At 39.5% G+C, this 7,813-nt stretch overlaps 1 pseudogene; it reads right to left on the reverse strand.

The window, feature by feature from the left end:
- Nucleotides 1–1,107: 1,107 nt before the first annotated feature.
- On the reverse strand, nucleotides 1,108–2,767 carry LOC144370478 (glutathione S-transferase Mu 1 pseudogene; annotated as a pseudogene).
- Between the last annotated feature and the right edge of the window lie 5,046 nt (nucleotides 2,768–7,813).

A 7,813-nucleotide genomic window follows, 5' to 3' on the forward strand; every position in this document is an offset into this window, starting at 1 on the left:
CAAGTTTTTAAGATCCTTTAGCTCTGTTTTCTCCTCCCAATTCTCGTAGTAAATCTGGCTAAAAGCTTCCAGGAGTATCTAAGCCCCTGCCTTAATGCTCTCCTGACTTAAATTATTTTCCTCCACAAGATTAATTAGTCCATCACTTTTAAATTCACATGAAGTCTCAGAATGTGGGGAAAATGTAGCCAGGTTCATTGCAAGAATGTGAGTGGCCTCTAGTCCATTTCCCAGTAGGGTCTTACTTCCCTCTGAAACCTCATGAGCACCATCCATATTCTGCCCACTTTCTGAGCTCCTGCCAGATTCACCCAGTCAGCTCAGCTTGCAACATTCTAAAGCTTTTCCAGATTGCATATTAAACTTTTCCAAATTCCTCCTGCCAGCCAACTCCAAAGGTTAGTCACCCCTGTACTCCTGGTACCAACTTCTATTGTAGTTAGCTTTTTATCACTGTGACTGGAACACCTGACAACAAACACTTAGAGAAGAAAATTTTTATTTTGGGTTTATGTTTTTAGAGATCTCAGTCCATACACAATTAACTCTATTGTTCTGGACCCAAGATGGGGTGGTACATCATGGGGTAAGGGCCCAATAGAGGTGAATTGCTCAGTAAATTTAAAGAGTGTCAGGAAGAGTGGGGGGGGGAAGGAGAGAGAGATAGAGATCGGGGGAGGGAGGAAAAAGAAGCCATTGAACACTGAAAGATCAACCATTCCAGGGTACACTCCCAGTGATCCACCTTCTCCAGTCATGCCCCCACTGCCTACATTTAAATTAGGATGGACTTAAGAGGTTATAGCTCTCATAATATACCTGTGAATATTCCTGTATTAACAAAAGCTTTTGGGGGATATCTTATACCCAAATCATAACAGTGACATTGGGCAAATACCCATTTCTTTTAATTGGTATCTAAGGAGTCATACATAGAAATAAGAGGCTTTATAACTAACGCATTCTGTATTTTCATTGCTCATTGAGCATTTCTCCATATATGCATAAGGAAAAGCAATATGGTAATCATTTTAATAGTGAATGTTTTCTGATAAACCTAGGTAACCATTAGAGTTCCCCAGAGATAGATGTCATTCTTTAAATGAATTTTCTTTTTTATATTAATAAAATGGTTTATTTGTCCATTCTTCAGTTGAGGTCAGTTGTGGGCTATTTAAAATCAAGCTGCTTTCAAATCTTGTTGCACATGTCTTAACATTGTCTTTTGGGAGACCAAAAACATTCATTCTTGTTGGGAGGGATCCTGGGTCCTAGGTACTTGCATGTTTAGGTTTAGATGTCTTTGCCACCATTACAAGGTGGTTGTCCCACCAGCAATGTATGAGAGTTAAAGTTAATCCATAAATTCAAAAACTACTGTCTGTCCACGGAATGTCAGCCATCTGAGTATACACCTGGATGTATATGGTATTTATAACTACTCTGCTATGTAATGGTGTTTACCATGTTTTCTTATGTTTCTTGGCCATTAGAATGTTCATTTTTGAGAAACATCTATTGAAGTCTTGACCATTTTTGGATATAAGTTTCTAGAAATACAGCTCTTGGGTAAGAGAACTTTCTTGATAAGCAACAGTATCTCTTACCTGAGTCTTCCCTAAATGCCTCTGCTTTAGTTTGGATCCTGAATGACCCTCAAAGGCTCATGTGTTCATGGCTTGGTCATCAGGGTGGCACTATCAGGAGGTAGTGGAACCTTAGGAGACAGGGCCTAGTAAGAGGTACTCAGGTCATTGGGGACTGGCCCTCAAAAGGGATCATGGGATTCTATCTCCAGAAGGACAGACAGCAACTCCCTGGTGTAGGGTGCTATAACTTAGAGCAGGACAGCACCTAGGGGCTGGACGACAGGTAGAGCCAGGACAGGTTTACAGAATTTCACGCCAGTTTTTCTACCAATTGTATACTGCCCTCATGTAACTATTTGCGGGCAAGGGCATGGGTCACTGACATGGGCTAAGGACATGTGCTAAGGACACAAAGGCTCGTGGGTGTTTTGGAGTTTCTTTTGAGACTCGTTCAGTCTTTCTTTTTCTGTATCTCCAAATTCCCATCTCAGGATTAGAGGGAGAAAGGAGGGCCAATAAGGCCGTAGGTATGATAGGGGGATGGACAGAAGAGAAAAAAATGAGAAGATGGTGCCAGAGCTGCAGGGGGTCTGGCCCTTTCCCAGGGCCCTGGCAGCAGGAAGAGAACAGGCTTCTCACTGCCTGATCCTATCCTTTCAAGGCCCTACTTGTTGCCCCGTGTAGCCACCTTTGGTACAGAGGTTTGGGGAGGAAGCAGCTGGACTTTATGTAGGCAGAGATCTTCTTCAAGCCCTCAAAGCGGGATACGAAGTCCTTCAGGTTTGAAAATTCATCCAGGCACTTAGGGTGAAATATTCGGTGCAGATCAAGTATATCATAAGCAAGGAAATCCACAAAGGTGATCTTATCACCAGCAAACCATGGCTTCTTCCCGAGGAACTGTGAAAAGAGCTTCAGTACCTTTGGGAGGCGCTCCAAGTACTCTGGCTTCAGTTTCTCATTGGGAAAGTCCAGGCCCAGCTTGAATTTCTCATCCAGCCACTGGCTTCTGTCATAATCCGGAGCATCCCCCATCGTGTATCTCTTCTCCTCATAGCTTGAGTCTGTGTATTCCAGGAGCAGGCGGATGGCATGAGCCAGGCCGCGGATGTCCCAATAACCCAGTATCACGGGCATGGTGCGTGTGTTGTGGGGGAGCCCACTGGCCTTGGTGGGGCTGAGCTGTAACTTTTTGCTGGCGCCCAGCAAGGGAGGGGTCGGGCCCTGGTGGCCGGTCCCGCCCCGCCCCTCCTAAAAGAATTTTCAATGCAGTTGAGCGGACAGAATTTAGGTAAGAGTATTTAATAACAGAAGAGAGAAGATAATAAATCTCAGATTTATGCTATAGATAGTAAGTGTTTAAAAATGTTGAGAAGGAAGATAAAATAGTCAGACACAAATAAATTATTAGGATGGCAGTCCTTTTAGACAGTATGGTACATGGAAGAGAAGGAATTATACCAACAGTCAACTAATAATAAAATTGTTTAATGTGCATGCTTTTGTCTAGAATTCACCAATTTTACTAGTTGTAATTTTATATTCTAAAGTGGAATAGTATAAACCTAGGCCAAACTTTGGTCATAAATTTATATAAAACACTGTGTGAGTTTGCATCGGCTAATTCTCAGCTTAGGTTCTACTGATATTAAACCATTCTGTGTTCGCCAAAAAGAACATGTTAGTTTTCAGTTTTGCTTATGTGATTCAAGCATCATCCATCCTGCTCCAGAGTCACCTTCTCTTTCTTTATTTGAGAACAGGGAATCTGGCTCACATCCATGCCTGAGCCATCTGCCTCTCAGCTGATTGGCGGTGCCATGTGCTTCTCTCCATTCCCTTCTCCCTCACAGACTATGGTTTGTTTGCTTTGCTCCTGACCTATTGGAACTGCTGCCTTGCACAGAATCTCAGTGGCAGGGTGAGAGGGCATAGGTAGCAGGACCTCTTCATTCTATTGCCTTCAACTTTTATTCCTACTGAATACAAATAGACAGTTCTTTAAGTATATCAAGTTTTACTGAGAAGTTGACACTTTATAAAAAGAGTGATCCAGCATACAAAGCAAAAATTTATTATTTTGGATCAAACATGATATCCCCCATTATTCTAGGGAAAAGCATTAAGAGTTGAACATTTCCCAAGTTCTCCCTCTGAATGTGCACCACTTCCTATCTTTCCTGTTTTTCCTTTGTTCTCTTCCTCCCTGTCCTCTGATCAGACTACAGGGTCAGCCATTTCCTTTAAACCTCCATAGTGCCAACCTTAATCCTTTTGTTGGGGCTGCACCTCTCACTGTAGGGTGTGATCCTAATCAGGACTCATTCTCTCTCTCCTTATTTTTGCAGTCTCAGAAACATAAATACCAACAGCAGAACATACATTATTGTAGAGCACACCCAGAGAAGCTTTGGTAGCACATTTCAGAGTGGAATTTGATGCTATAGTTTTTCAGTCTTTTTTAAAGTATTAAGTGCACACATATATTCTCATTCTTTCTATCTTCCAGCAATTTTTTTGTTTCTGTATTTGTTTGTTTGTTTCATTTTTGTTCTTTAGATAGAATCTTGCTATGTAATTCAGTATGTAAGTTTCAAATTACTGGGTTTAACCAATCTTCCTGCCTCCCTAGTAGCTGGGACTACAGACACACTGCCTTGTTTGGCTTTCCATCAGTTTTTCAAATAATATACACATATGTACACAGATCCCTTGCAAAATAAGTATTATTAATTTTCTGACACAGTTTTCTGGAACCATATTCATCACTTTTTCATGAATATTTATATATATGTATAGATTTTTTTAAAATAATAAAACCATTTACTCTTTGTGGACCATTTTCATCTACACCAGGACCTGGCTGAAAATTTGAAATTGCTGCTCAATTCTTCTTGTTATTGTTTTTGCTTATTTGTTTTTTACCCATGGGCCAGATCAGATTCTTAGTGACAATGTGTATTTACACTAAGCTCCATTTTCACAGAGGGTAAAATGAAGATTTAGCATCCCTGTGGCCAAAAAGTTTGAGGGGCTAAGTTCTAACTTTAACTCTTGAGCATTGTCAGGACTTTGCCTAACATGGTATTGTGACTGAATATCCGCAGATCATCTACAAATTTGAAATCTAGAGGAGGAAGTTTTTAATCTTTAAGGAATTATTGGATCAACCAAGCACACAATTATAACTTCCTAAGTAAAATGAAAATTTAAATGAAGCTTAACAAAGTTAGGCAGCCAGAGGGAAAGGTTTTAAAGAAATTGCTCTATAACTCCCTTCCACCAAAAGCATGACTGTATCCATGTTATGCTAGAAGGCATCACATGTGAGCTCTTATTACATGAGAACTAACAAGTGCATTTTATTATCTTTCTTATTTGTAATAGAACTCATATCTTCTTTGGTTAGTTTCATTTCTCTTTGGATTAAAAGCATTTATTATATGGCTTCAATAGATCAACAATCCTTGAAGGGTCAAAATATTATAAAAGAGAAATCCCCTCTTTGTCTATAAAAGGAAAGTTTTAAATTAAAAACGTTAAGTAGAAAAATGTTATGTCAGCAAATAGGTTATTTTTATGTCTATTTATTATAGATATGCCAATATGTACATAACAATGCTTAGAGAAGCTCTTTATTTGGATTAAAATTATAGTCTCCTCCCTCCCACACAATGTATTGCACCATCTTTAAAGCCAGAAAATATGTCTGCTACTCCTTCACATTCTGTTTAGCACTGGACAAAATACAAGACATGTTTTAGGTACTCCATAAATGGATATATTGATAGCCCATGAGCACCCAGATGTTGAATGATGTTATACAGGGAAAAAATAGCTGATATGATTAGATGGGGAAAAGTTAGGTGGTATTTTGGAATTATTCATGAGTGACAAATTTTTAAATGTCTGATTACATATAAAACTGGAAGTCAGCATGATATTCCTTGTGGCAATAGTACTAGATAAATCAACAATGAGGATAAGGCGTGGAATGGCAAGGAATAATGTTATACTGTGCATTTTATTATCACACTTGGTTGCTATTTTTTTTCCTGCTTGGGCCTTAGGAATAGAAGTAGAGGTTGACTTATGAGTTGAGAGTCAGTGCAGAGTGTCAGATTTCTATAATGAGATTATATATTAAATCTAATGAAGGGAAAATATGCTTACCCAAACCAAATGACAGCACTATGATTAAACAACTCAAGATCCCTTGATGGATTTGTTTAGACAACACAGCAGGTAAAGTGACCTCCTCTTTGCTTAGGTTTATGATCAATTCCATGAAATGAAGATTTATGTCTTTTATTATTCTGATGACACAACAATATGATCACAGAATCAAACTTGAACAAGATGGAACTCGTAACCAAGTGATATGGTATGAAAACCATGGAGGTTTGTTTAGATTAATCATGTGTGTTATATTTTATGGTGGCTTCTGTCCTACAGCAACTCAGTTATGCTCCTTCATTTATTTTTTAACTTGAAATTTCATGTTGCAAGCATGTGTCTTGCACACACACCCACATGCATATGCAGCAGCAGAGGCATGAGCTCATGCTGCATCTGGAAAGTAACAGCATCTCAAATGGGTTGTGCCCCATGCATGTTCAATGAGAATGGCATCTAAATGGCATCTCCATATGGCTGAGGTCATTGCAGAAGCTATGGAGATTGCATGTGGAAGAGTGTGGGTAGTAACCAAAGTTTTCCAGGGTAAATAGTTAAAAGGCTTGATATATGTACTTTATGAATAGCCCCACTTCCCCCAGTCAACAGCATCCATTCTCAGAGAGGAAAGAGACTTAGAGTTGGATTAGCCTTGCAGAAGAGAACTGCATGAATAAAGAAAACCATATGTAGGTACTTTTTAAAGATTTTTATAAACCAAAACTTCACCTAGTCTTCATTTTCTCATTTTTACCTGAAATTCCACTGTTGAAGAGTCTCTACTTACATTAAATCTTTTTTTCCCAATTAAAATGCAAATAACCAGCATCACTTTCATACACATACACTTAAAGTAATTATTGTCAGATCTTTTCACTGTTGGAAGAACATGATGATAGAAATGGAATGATTAAGGAGCCTGAGAAGGGTGAAAAGGTATGATGATGAATCTTAAAGAGAAGGTTTTATCTATCATGGTTTTACCTGGAACTGGCCCGATAAAGGAGACAACAAAAGTGATTTTTCCAGTAGCTTCTTGCACTCACTTTTGGTTGCTTTGCTGCTGTTTTCTTCTTTAATATTCATGTATTTGAGGTCTGTGATCTGTAACCGAGACTTCATGATATTTAGCATTACCCCATGCAGATACTTTTAAGAGCATCTCCATTAAAGATCGTTTTCTCCTGGAGCATTCTGTGCTCTCCAGTGGTGTTTATCACCCAAGCATTTAGTAGTGATCCCTGTCATGTATGCAGAACTGAAGATCCTCCTTCATCACTCTGATTCTGCTGGGAGTTGGTTTGTGTTGTAATACAAGGGAAATGGGAAGGAAGGGAGCCAGAAGGGAGCCAGGTTGCACATGTGTGGTAATCCATCTAGATAAAATCATACCATGAGACTAGTCAGCTAGGGAGGAGGTGTGAGAATAAATGGAACCCTCCCCTTGGGACTATCTATTTATAGCAAACTCTAGATGACAACAGCCAACTCCCAGTGGCCCACTCTTCTGGCTTCTAATTTTTCTTTCTCCATTATCCAGGCTTAGAGCAAACCTCCATTCCCACCCCACCCCCACAAGTCTCTAGGCCTAAAGTGAGTATTTAGGAGTTCTAATCACTAGGTGATGGTCCTAGGTAAATAGGAACAGCAGCAAAATGACTAGTAAATTCCTCTGCCATTCCTTTTAGCCTAAATACTGCAAGGCACAGTGCTGCCTGTCCCTCAAACAAGAGTCACCTCAAACAAGAAACGTTTATGAGATTCATGGGTGTAGAGAAAGGCTACTGACATAGGAGATCCATTGCTCATTTCTTATGGTTGAAGTGATGAGACCTTCTTTTGTGAGAATAGAGAATATCCAGGATGACTTTGAATCCATGTTTTGGATTAGGCAAGTTGATGCTGATGTCTTAGTTGCTTCTGGTTTCATTTAGGTTGGTATTCTTCAGAGGAACTTAGAGAGGAATGGGACCCATGTTAGTAGTGTTTGAAGGAAAGAAATTGCAGAAAAAGAGAAATCCATTGGTTTTACATTTACCTATGCAATG

The sequence above is a fragment of the Ictidomys tridecemlineatus genome, chromosome 14 (genome assembly GCF_052094955.1).
Source record: "Ictidomys tridecemlineatus isolate mIctTri1 chromosome 14, mIctTri1.hap1, whole genome shotgun sequence".
NCBI lineage: Eukaryota > Metazoa > Chordata > Mammalia > Rodentia > Sciuridae > Ictidomys > Ictidomys tridecemlineatus.